Source organism: Rhineura floridana, chromosome 21, assembly GCF_030035675.1.
Source record: "Rhineura floridana isolate rRhiFlo1 chromosome 21, rRhiFlo1.hap2, whole genome shotgun sequence".
In the NCBI taxonomy this organism is placed as follows: domain Eukaryota; kingdom Metazoa; phylum Chordata; class Lepidosauria; order Squamata; family Rhineuridae; genus Rhineura; species Rhineura floridana.
In genome coordinates, this window is record NC_084500.1 from 9070635 (window position 1) to 9083428 (window position 12794).

Below are 12794 nucleotides of genomic sequence, written 5' to 3' on the forward strand. Positions count from 1 at the left end.
TGCTGCTGCGCTGCCGCGCCTCTCAGCTGATTGGGATCGTGCCTCCCAGCTGATTTGTGGTGGCGCGATCTCGTCTATTTCCACCCCCGCGCGCTAAAGCCTCTGCTGCTGTGCTGCCACGCCTCCCAGCTGATCGAGATTGTGCCTCCTAGCTGATTTGCGGTGGCGCAATCGCATCTATTTCCACCACCACTCGCTAAAGCCTCTGCTGTTGTGCTGCATTTCTGGAGAAATACAGGCATATGGGGCATGTACGTTATAGTGAGGCAATGTTAAGTGAAGCGACTTTAAGCGGGGTATGCCTGTAGTTACAAATAACGAGTTACTTGTAATTTATTACTTTTTTGAATAATGAGTGGGTAACTTCATTTTGCTGGTAATAGAATGAGTAGTAACTTCATTACTTTTGAGCTGTAACTGTAATGTTGCCAGAGTTACTTTTGGATGTTACTTGGAGGGGGAGCAGGGGAAGTCTTCTGCTCCTCTGATTTGTGGATAAAAATTATGTGCTTCAAATTGGGCTTCTGTGCAGCATCGCTCTTCCCTCATGCTCTATTGGTGCTTAGGAGACGAAGAGGGAGGAGGTTGAGAGTGAGATGGGGTAGAGAAAACATTTTTTTTAAATGGACAGGAGTGGAGGGAGAAAAGAGCCAGAGGGCGACGACGACGTGTGTGTGTGCGTGCGTGCGTGCGTGTGTCATGCAAAGCTTGAGGTGGCTTCTGCCTCCCTCCCCACCTCTCCTCTCCTCTGCTTCAGGGTGGGCAAGGGGCTTCCAGGGTCCTAAAGAGCTGCTGCTTCCAATTTTCTTTCCTGCCCTTCCCTTCTTGTGAGGAAGATATTCCCTGGAAGCTCTTTTGTGCAAATCCTCCTCCCCATGGCAAATGCAAAGAGTTTCAAACAGGCACTTGTCCAGGCACTTGTTAAAAATGATTGTATAGCTGACTTACAGTACAATATATACAAGACTACTAAGCAGTAAGTCTCTTTATGTTTAATGGAGCTTAAGGGTGAGCAAGGAGCAGGCAGAAGTTGCAGCAGCAAGCAGCCAGGGTCCTAAAGAGGTGGGAGAGAGAGAAAATATGACCCTTTATGCATCAATCTGGTTAAGGCAAGTAAAATTTGATGCAAGTAATACAAGGACTAACCTGCAATCCAGTACTTGTCTACTCAGAAGTAAGTCCCATTGGGTTTAAGGGGACTTACTCCCAGGCAAGTGTGTATTGTTACTTGCATTGCAGCCTTAGTTTCCTTCTTTCCCATTTATTTATTTATTTATTGCACTTGTATACCGCCCCATAGCCGAAGCTCTCTGGGCGGTGTACAGCAACCAAAAACATTAAAACAAATATACAATTTAAAACACATATTTTAAAAACAATTTTAAAATTTAAAACAATTTAAAACACATACTAAAATGCCTGGGAGAAGAGGAAAGTCTTGACCTGGCGCGGAAAAGATAACAGTGTTGGCGCCAGGCGCACCTCATCAGAAAGATCATTCCATAATTTGGGGGCCACCACTGAGAAGCCCTGAGAGGTAGATTAGGCTGAGAGTTAGGGACGGGCCCAAGGCAATAAATAAGCAAAAACAATTAGTAAAAATTTAAAATGTGAAAATGCTCATGCTCAAGAGTATTTTTGTTGCTCTTTGTCAAGGCTTTGTGTGTGGGTTTTTATGTCTACTCTCTCAACTTCTTTTTGCCTGAGAATGTCGTATTTCATACTATTACAGATGTTCGTTTTTTTAAAAAAATTGCCCAAATTCTGTGGTGGTTGTTTTTTTTTACTTGAGTTCTTTGCATGGTTTAGGGGTGGCATTGCAGGAGATCAGGCTCTTATGGACAGCTGTGGGGCAGGTAGAAATTAAATGGAGTAAGCCTTTTTTGTATGAAAATACAATTACGGGGAAAGCTTCACCTGTTAACATTCTATCTGTCAGATAACTTATTACTTGTGTGTGCCCTCCTCCCTAGATTTATTTTTTATTTGTGAATGCCATGACCATTACCATTCCCTCCCACATTTATCTTTGGAACAACCCTGTGAGGTAGCTTAGGCTGAGACAATATATGTACATAAGCCGCAGTTGGTAGTTGTAGCTGGTACAGCATTAATATAGCCCCTGAAATGCTGAAATGTATTCTGGTGGAGTCCAGCACTATATATGTCTACTCCAAATTAAGCCTCATTGAGTTAAATGGATAAGTATATAGGATTACAGATTAATTTTTACCTCTGAAAGGAACTCACTGTCAGACAGAATTTAAGAGACATACTTTTCTGGATGTGTTTGAAATAGATGGGTAGGTGGGAAGGGAGTTGTGTTAATCTAATTGAGTCTTCAACATAGTGCCCTCCAGATGTTGTTGGACTACAACTCCCATCAGTCTCAGATAACAGCAATGGCTATTAGTCTGCCTATCATTAGCTCTAGCTCCAAGACAAAAAATGTAGTTTTTGGTGGAAGATGAACTGCTGTGGAACAGGACAGAATGGGAAACAATACCTTCTTAACACCTGTAGATCTGGCCTTCACACACTGTGCATGCAGCCTCTGCAATTGTTATTTTTATGTGGTACTTTAACCATTGCACATCTGCTTTTGTGTTCATTGATAAAATGCTGCAGAAAAAGCTGTCTGGATGCAGCCGTGCACATGATCACAACAATATTGCTTTCTTCTGCAGGGTTTTTAATCAATGTGCACACACGATTCACATCATTAATGTAGAGATGGGGCAGAGATTCAAATGAACCAAAGAAACCAAAACTGTGGTGGCTGGTGCTTATTGGGACAGGGAGAACAGAAATCAAGGAGCCCAACAGTAGGTGGAGTCAGGCAGAACAGAGCCAATGACAGAGAGAACCAACTAGTTCTAGCTTTGTCCCTTGCTGAGTTTTACAAGGGCGGCACTGAGAATAAGAAGGAAAAAGCTGACAGTGAGGGCCACCCCCTTGGCTAGGTATAAGTAAGACAGGCAGGTGGGGGCTGCTTGAGAGCAAACTGAGGTTGGTGGGGCAGTGCCCCATTTGCCGTAATAGATCAGCCTCCATTGAACCAAAAGCTGCAGCAAACATGCTGTAGCTCTGGCATGATAAATTCTAGCCTCCCTGGGATCCAACTGGGAGGAAGGGTGGGATATAAATCATATTATTATTATTATTATTATTATTATTATTATTATTATTATTATTATTATTATTAAATAGGAAGGGTGGGATATAAATCTTCTATCATTATCATTAACATTATCATATGATAATATTATCAATATTATTACTATTACTATTAGTAATTGCTATAATAATAATAGTAATAATAATAATAATAGAAATTCTCCTGAGGTCAGAAATTAGGAGGAGTGGGGCTCGTGGCAGGGTGAATCCACAAAACAAAAAAAGAATGGAATGATGTGAATGCTCTCATCCAAATTGTTTCTGTCACAAGAAATGTGTTAGACTTTAAGGTGTCACATGACAGTCTGTTATAGGACTAGTATCTTTGAGATTTCCAGGGAGAGGAATTCATATCCTTGAGAGGAGGATATTCTGAGATGAGAAGTAACACAGGAAGCTTTCTTAAACTGTGTGAGATCATTGGTCAATGTAGTTCAATATTATCCACAGCAAGATTAGGGAACCTTTTTCAGCCTGAGGCCCACATTTCCTTATGAGGAGCCTACCTAGGGCCAGTGATGGACGGGCCCAGAGGCAAATGGCTGAAGAACTATTGCAACTGCTATCTATGATCTTTCCAAAATCATGGAGGATGGGTGAACTGCCAGATGACTGGAGGAGGGCTAATGTTGTCCCTATCTTCAAAAAGGGCAAAAAGGAGGAACTTGGGAACTACAGACCAAACAGCCTGACATCGATCCCTGGGAAAATTCTGGAGCAGATTATAAAGCAGTCAGTCTGTAAGCACCTTGAAAACAATGCAGTGATGACTAGAAGCCAACATGGATTTATCAAGAACAAATCCTGCCAGACTAATCTTATCTCATTTTTTGATTGGGTAACCTCCCTGATAGACTATGAGAATGCTGTGGACATAATATATCTTGACTTCAGCAAAGCTTTTGACAAACTGCCCCATGATACTCTGATTAGCAAGCTAGCTTAATGTGGGCTGGATGGAACAACTATCAAGTGGTTGGTTCCAAAATCATATTCAAAGAGTGCTTATCAATGGTTCCTTCTCACAGTGAGAGAGGTAACAATCAGGGTACCCCAGGGCTCAGTCCTGGGACCAGTGCTCTTCAACATTTTTATTAATGACGTGGATGAGGAGGTTCAGAGAATGCTTATCACATGTGTAGATGATACAAAATTGGGAGGGATGGCTAATGCCCTGGAAGACAAAAACAAAATTCAAAGTAATCTTAATAGTCTGGAACATTGGGCTGCAAACAACAAAATGAAATTTAACAGGTAAGTGCAAAGTTCTAAACCTAGGGAAAAGATGCACAGTAAATGCACAGTTACAAGTTGGGAAATACTTGGCTCACCAATACTACATGCAAAAAGGATCTTGGGATTGTTGTTGGTCACAAGCTAAATATAGCCAACAGTGTGATGTGGCTGCAAAACAGGCAAATACTATTTTGGGCCACATTAACAGAAATACACAGAAATTGTGTGAAGTACTAGTTCCCCTCTATTTGGCACTGGTTAGGCTTCAGCTTGAGTACTGTGTACAGTTCTGGAAACGACCCTTTAAGAAGGATGCAAATTAGAACAAGTTCAGAGATCACAACAAAGTTAATCAGGGGCCTGGAAATAAAGCCCTGAAAGAAATGGGCATGTTTAGCCTTGAGAAGAGAAGAGTGATAGCACTCTTCAAGTACTTCTAAGGTTGTCACAAAGAGGAAGGCCAGGATCTCTTTTGGATCCCAGAGTGCAGGATACAGAATAATGGGCTCAAGTTACAGGAAGCCAGATGTTGGCTGAACATTAGGAAAAACCTCCTAATTGTTAGAAAGGTACGACAATAAAACCAATGACTGGGCTCTCCAACACTGGAGGCATTCAAAAGGAAGTTGGATACCTGTTAGGTATGCTTTAAATTGGATTCCTGCATTGAGCAGGGGGTTGGACTCGATAGCCTTATAGGCCCCTTCCAACTCTACTATTCTATTATTCTATGAAAGCAATTTGAGCAATCAATGTAGACTCTACATGTTGACCGTCAGTGGCTCTCCAAGGTTTCAGATTGGGTCTTTCCCAATCCACCCTAGAGATGGCTGGGATTGAACCTGGGATCTTCTGCATGCAAAGCATGTCCTCTGCCACTTCTGGGAATGCACCATACATAGCCTTTTCAACAGTGTGTTGTTTATACACATTATGAGCACCATTGCAAATGTCTGAAAGAGTATTCACGATGCTGGACAGTCACATTGATGCCAACCATTTGAGCAACAGGACCTTTCAAAAGGTGACATTTGAACTCGATGCCTACTTTTTCCTTGCAGTTGTTACAAGCCTTCATATTTAATCCCGACTATTCTGTACCGCTTTAATAATTTTCCATTGAATTAATTTCTATTGGAATCTATTAGTCACTGTTAAGTCTACTTAACAGTAGACTGCACTCCTATAGGCACATTAACCTCTACAAAATAATTAAGGGCTGGATTTCAGCTGGAGACCTTCTGTGTCACCTCTCAGTAACCTAATACATCTTTCAATGGCATGGAATATAATGAGATGTTCAAATATAGAAAATTAAATTACTGCTTGTTTCATTTATGACATTTATCCACCCAGTGCCTTCCAAATTCTTGACTGCATTACTTATAATTTACTTTTGACCTTGGGTAGCCAAGATCAATCTTTAAGGAAGCCATCCTTTTAATCTCCTTTATTTTATTAGCCTTTGATGGCTGCCGTACATTTTCAGATGTGCAAATTAGATGTTAAGTTTGTAATCACCCTTTTTTTGCCCTTCCCTAGCTAAGACGTTACAAAGCAAGAAAAATGTTTGAAATACAGTTCAAATTAATGTGCTTCAAAGGGGGGGGACTCTTGTGTAAATTTGTCAGCAAACATTCTCCAAGCAAAGCTGGCCCTACTGTTGGGCAAAGTGGCAGTCTCAGGCAGCAGATGTTGGAGGAAGTGGGATGGTAGTGGTAGCAACTCCCCTCCCCAGCAGTTTCCTTATGTTGGAGGACAGAACTATGTACCACATGACCTGTCCTGGGCCGTCTAAACTAGCCTGATCTTGCCACATGCAGTGAAGCTGTCCAGTCATCATTGAAGAAGGATTCACCGTCCAGTCCAGTTGAATTTTCTACATAGAATGGGGAGATGAACCCTATTGCCCTTCAGCTTAAGCAACAAGATGGCCTGGGCCAATCTGTCTTCAGCTATTAAATGGAATTTGTGAATATCTGGTGGGAGGTGATAATCCCCCCCCCAAAAAAATAAGTGGGTGAGTGAAAAAGAACTCTCTCTTAGTTCGTATTATTATCTGCGCCTTCTTTGTTTTGTTTTCATCCTTACCAGTGGTGTTCATTATCCTTGTCACTGATGTTTTCAGAGCAGGAGTGGAGTGCAAATTCAGAAGTAAATTCAGAAGCAAAATCAGAAGTACACAGTCTCTTAATAGTTACAGCCACTCCCCCTTCCATCTTTTCTTTTCATTTTTGCTGCTGGATTGAGAATTAGATCCTTGCTCATTCTTCTCCTACAACAACAGAGGCCCCTAGGAGTCAATCATCATGAAAAGGAAGAGTATTAGCTACTGAGAAGAGTCTTCTCAGTAGCTGACTCACTTCCTTTCACTCTGATTGGCTCCAGTCAGCAGGAAAGGACAAGGAAGACACTTTGAATGGCACGCACACTCCCTTTTCATGATGATTGGCTCACAGGATGTAGGAGACGTAGGGACCCTACTGGGACCATGCTCAAAAAAATAAGGGGTTTAAGGCCCCCAAGTCCCTGGACAACTACACCACTGGTTCAGAGGCTGAGGTCTCATATAGAAGAACCTGTACAGAAGCTACAGTTGTTAAATGAAGAGGTTTATCTTAGGACTGGGGTTCCTCAACTGTGGTCAATGGACCACAAGTGTTCTGCAAGCTTCATTCATATGGTCTACAGGATATCCATATTAAATATTCATGTAGATTTTAATTGTATTTAATTGCTTCTTTTATTTCTCATTCTGTATATTATTCTACGGAATGCAAATTGTAATACAATAACATACAAAATGAGAAACAGAAGAAGCAGTAAAATACAATTAAAAGTCATACAGCATCTAGCATGGCATATTACAATTATTACAACAGACAGGGGTGGAAAGTTATTACCTGGTCTGCCAAGACCATCAGCAATTCTCAAACGGTATGTGAGGAGAAAAAAGGTTAGGAACACTGTCTTAGAGTGCTTCAGTTGCATAAAGACTGCTGTTTTCCCTTCCTTCCTTCCTTCCTTCCTTCCATAATCCTCTGTAAATCCTGAGGTGAACCAGTCTATGTCAAACTCAGAGCACTCTGGAATCCTAGTTTGGATCTAAGAATGGATCATAGATATTACACCCACCCCTGTTCTAAGGGTTCTTTCCAAGCACATCAATTAGGGATTCGATTTTTGTTCCCACTTGCTCTTGCCGATTTGATCTGCTGTGCACATTTTTGGGTGATTTGATCCGCGGTTTTATTTTTATTATTGGCAGCCAAAATTTCATAGTTATCAACGTAGATACTTACGTAAATAATGACAGTGTTCCCCTTGGTTGTTTTGCAGCGGAAAAAACATTGCATAATTTTTCAGTAGCTTACGTGAATGATCACAGTGTTCCACATGGTTTTTTGGCGGCAAGAAAAACATTGCATAATTTTTAGGTGGCTAATGTGAATGATCACAGTGTTTCCCTTAAACAATGCATAATTTTTAGGTAGCTTGCATGAATGATCACAGTGTTCCACATGGTTTTTTGGCAGTGGGGAAAAATGTGTAATTTTTAGGTAGCTTATGTCAATCATCACAGTGTGATTTTTTTTGGTGGTGGGAAAATAACTCAACGTAAAATAGGGGGGAAGTTTGAAAGAATAAATTCTTGCCAATTTGCAGGGCCGGCTGCAAAATCCTTGCCGATTACAGCTGTTGCAAGTAGCAAAAAATAGGTGCCAGTCCCAAAGAATGGCAAACTATCGAATTCAACCAGAATCCAGTGCCAGGTCCGATTTAGCGGATATTCACCCACATCCCTAGCCTTCTGTAATGAAGATGATGTTCAGTGCTAATTTAAATCTGATCCCATTTTGCTAATCAAGCAATGTTCGCTATACATCTATTGGAAAGTAAAATAATTGCATTAGAAATTATTTTATTTCCAGTCATGCTTAATGGAGTCTTAGTTTTGGCCAAGGCTATTACATCTATCCTAATGAGCGAGAGGAATAGCTAAACTTCTTCACATAAATGGTGTCAAGCAACAGATATAACAAATATTTTATGCAAGAGATAAAGGCTCTGTTATAGATCCAAGGTGTTTGGTGCTTTTAAAAAACACATTTCCAGTATCAGAGGCATTATACTGGGGAACATAAGCTGGAGAGTACTGTTGCAGTCATGTCCTGCTTGTGTGCTTCCTGTCTGGTTAGCTGGTGTAGGAACAGAATGCTGGACTGCATAGTATTAACTGCATTGCCCTTGTTCATATTCACATGTGCACATGAATACAGATATTACACATGTATTCAGGGGAATGCCCATGTGACAACTTCAACCTGTTGAACTGGCACTATTACAGATGCCACATCTTACTTGTTCTGCACTTGTAAGAAATCGGTCTTTTAGTGTGGCAGTACCTACACTTTGGAACTCCCTACCTATTGACATCAGTCAGTCACATTCACTGTTCTCTTTTTGATGCCTGCTTAAAACAATTGTTTTGGAAAGCCTATCCAGGCATATAGATGTTGATGTGTTTTAATCTTTTATTGCTTACTGTTATTTTTAGGTATCTTTTCAATGCTTTAACTACTTGTTTTTAACTGTATTGATAATTTTAACATTTCTTGTAAACTGCTGAGAGGTTTCATTACAATCAAGCTGTATATAATATTTGTTAAATAAATGAATGTGATTTAGGAGATCTTTTATTTGGACCCTTGTGCACTGTATTACTGCCAATTTTCCAATGCCAAGCGACTCTTGCTTACTTGGGGGAATTAGCAAGAACCAATAAATGCAGATAATTTTATGTATTTACACAAAATTGTGGATAGTGAGTAAAAAATGGCTTTGTGACTTGAAGCACCAATTGTGAGGTTACCAAACAGTGAGATGGTTAGCTATGGCAAGTTAATGCACAGGCTATCCACCCTTACATGGCCTGGTCAAATAGCTTCAACTCTTCCTATGATAGTGACAGGAAGAGATTGAAGGCAGAGAGTTTGATGTATGTGGAGTGGGTGGGTGCTAAGGACCCAGAACAGCTTCAGTGGAAACCTAGACACAGCAGGAAGAATGCTTGAATGCAAATAGCATTGTGAGGGTAGAAAGACAGTGTAGTTTGGGAAATACAAACGGCGGATATCAGAGAGAGAGTGGAAATACCAATAGTTACCTGTCCTGAGGAAATGAGAATGAAGGAAGTGGTTCCCTAAGCTTCACTATGACGGGGGGGGGAGTTTGCAGCTGTGTGCTAGGGCTTAGCAGAGACTACACATGAGTTTGTTGATGATTGCCCTGTTACAAGGCAGAGCAGCTTTCAGCAAGCTTTCTCCCACACACCTGATATGGTTCCATTTTTTTTTTTAAAAAAAAGCTTCCTTTCAGAAAAACACTTGTGGCTTCCTGACTGACCCAAACTAAAATCACAAACATGGCTGAGAGGCAGGGTGAGGTGGCAAGGGCACAGGATCTAGTTAAGGTTAAACAGAGGTCAGCTCCTGTAAGGGCAAAGAAGGCTAGAAGAGGAGAGAAGGATTGAAGCAGTCCCCTGGGGTATCCAAAAAGCTGAACACTTATTGAGTCTGATGGATGCCTAGTAGGGTTATGCACTGTATTTGTACAACTTGGGCCAAATCAGGCCTATTTGTATTCTGTCCAGATTGGGCTGAAGTAGCTGCAAATCTCTGCAGTGTGGCTCAGCTAGTCCCAAATAGATTTGTAGAGATTTGTACAGATGTGTTGCTTAAAACAGTCTCTAAGGTGTTTAGCCTGAATTCCCTGGAGCTAACAACTTGACATTTGGCAGGGTTAATTTCCTCTAGGAGCTACCAGGTCCCCAAATGTCATGTCCCTATGTGCTTATCACATGATAATTGGCATAATTGAGCTCTCACAATCTTTTTTTTAAATGGAAAATCAAACTTTAAAGATGGCTAGCATAAAAACCCCTTGAACTACCAACCTGATTTGGCATGATTGCATGTTAATAAACAGCTACCATGTCACCAAATGTCATGTCCCTGTGTGAAAAAACAAAACCGTTATGCCTGTTTAATTTTGAACTATTTTAAATTTTAAAGGTGGCTAGCATGAAAACCCCTGGAGCTAGCTACCTGCACCATGGCAGGACTAATCCCCTACATAGCAGCTACCATGTCACCAAATTTCATGTCTCTAGTTCAAAACAGAAGAAAGTTATGGCTGTTTGGGTTTTTAATGTAAGTCAGCAGAATTTCTGGAGCTTTGTAACATCTAGATTGTGATCCAGATTTGGATTCAAATCAGGTTGGATCAGGACCGAATCTGTCCAGACCAGATTGGGCCTGATCTGTATTTACAAACTGGATCCGGGGATCCATGCTAGGAATGTGCTAGAATTCCACCCAATTTGGATTTGGTACCAAATTTTCCAGAAATTCCCTATCGTTCGGATCATATTTTTATGTAGTGATTTTCCATCGCTATTTTAGAAACAGATATTAATATCAATACTTTTATTGATATTTCCTTTGATTTATCAATATTTCCTTTAATTTATGGATATTTCAATTCAAAATATCAATATTAATATCAACATTTTTCCAAGAGAAAAAACCAGATCAATAAAAGCAGCAGCTTGCAGCCAAAGAAAAAATTTGAATTGATACCAGCCTACTAGGTCAATGTAATGCTTTTGAACCTGCACAAGCCAAAAGGTCCCATCCCTAGTCCATGCATAGCCCTAGTACCCAGTTTCAGGAAAGCTGAGTCATAAGCAAAAGATGATTTTATATAGGGTTGGACAGAGAAAAGCCAAAATGGGCACAGTTCCATTGGCCTGATACAGCAGAGCTCTTCTTAGGTTATCTGTTCAGAATCCCAGCCAGCTGCAACCTTTTCCAGAATACTCTATTCCATTCCTCCTCATAACCAGTGGTGGCTGGTGCCCATTGGGATTAGTAGAGCAGAAGGTAGGGAGTCTGCCAGTAGATGGAGCTAGAGCTAATAATAGGCAGACCAACAGCCATTGACAGGCAGAGCTCACTAATTATAGCTTTGTCCTCATCTTCTTCCCTGCTCAGTTCTTCAAGGGCAACACTGAGACTAAGGTGGAGGAAGCTGACAGGCAGCGCTACCTCCTGGACTGGCTGTAAGAAAGAAGGCAGATAGGTGGGAGCTGGTTGAGGGTAGAATGAGGGTGGGCAGTTCCCCACTCACCCTAATGGTCTGCTCAAAACACTAGATCTCAGGAACATCGAATGAAACTGAATGTTGGAAGATTCAGGACAGACAAATGACAGCTCCTCTTCACACAGTGCATAATTACCAGAGCTTGGAAAAGTTACTTTTTTGAACTACAACTCCCATCAGCCCCAGCCAGCATGGCCACTGGATTGGGTTGATGGGAGTTGTAGTTCAAAAAAGTAACTTTTCCAAGCTCTGTTAATTACAGACCTTCCTCTTTCAACAAGCCTTTTAAGTAGAGACCTTATCCCAGTCTGCATCTGTGTTGGAATTGCTTTTTAATATGTTTCTAAGTCTTTAAAAATGTTTTTAAAGATTTTTTAAATGTTTTTAAAGATTATTTGTTTTAATATGTTTTTAATGGTTGTTTCATTTTAATATGTTTTAAAGTGTGTTTTCATGATGTGATGTATTAAAGTGTTTTTAGTGCATTTGTTTGCCGCCCTGGGCTCCTGCTGGGAGAATGAGCAGGATATTATTATTATTATTATTATTATTATTATTATTATTATTATTATTATTATTATTATTATTATTATTATTATTATAACAAACAAACAAACTGTGGCCACTGTGAGAAGGCTGCTAGGCCAGATAGGCCACTGACCTGATCCAGCAGCCTGTTCTGATGAAATATTCCCTGCACCAATTTTACACAAATAGAATATTATTATTTATGAATCTACAAACTTTCCCTCCCCCATGGCAGTATGGTTCTGGAAAAAGGATGACCTTGAAGAGATCTGAAATCTAGCAGTCAGTGTATCTAAAGGAGTGCCTCCAGCATCACCAAGTATGCCACCTGACGAGATCAGCCTCCCAAGACCTTCTCTCGGTCCCACCAGTTAAAACAGCTAGACTGGTGCGGAGCAGAGAGAGGGCATTCTTGGTTGTGGCCCCCACCCTCTGGAACTCTCTGCCATATGATCTACGCCATGTCCCTTCCTTGGCAGGTTTCTGTAAAGGACTAAAAACATGGCTATTTCAGCGGGCATATAGAACCCCTAGTTAATTTTAGTTTTATAGTGTACAGATGGGGGTAAACTGAATATGTTATAATTGTATTTATATGTGTATTTTATAACTGTATTTTAAAATTAATTATGTACGCCGCCTAGAGTGGCTGTTCACTCAGCCAGATAGGAGGCCTAAAAATAAAATTT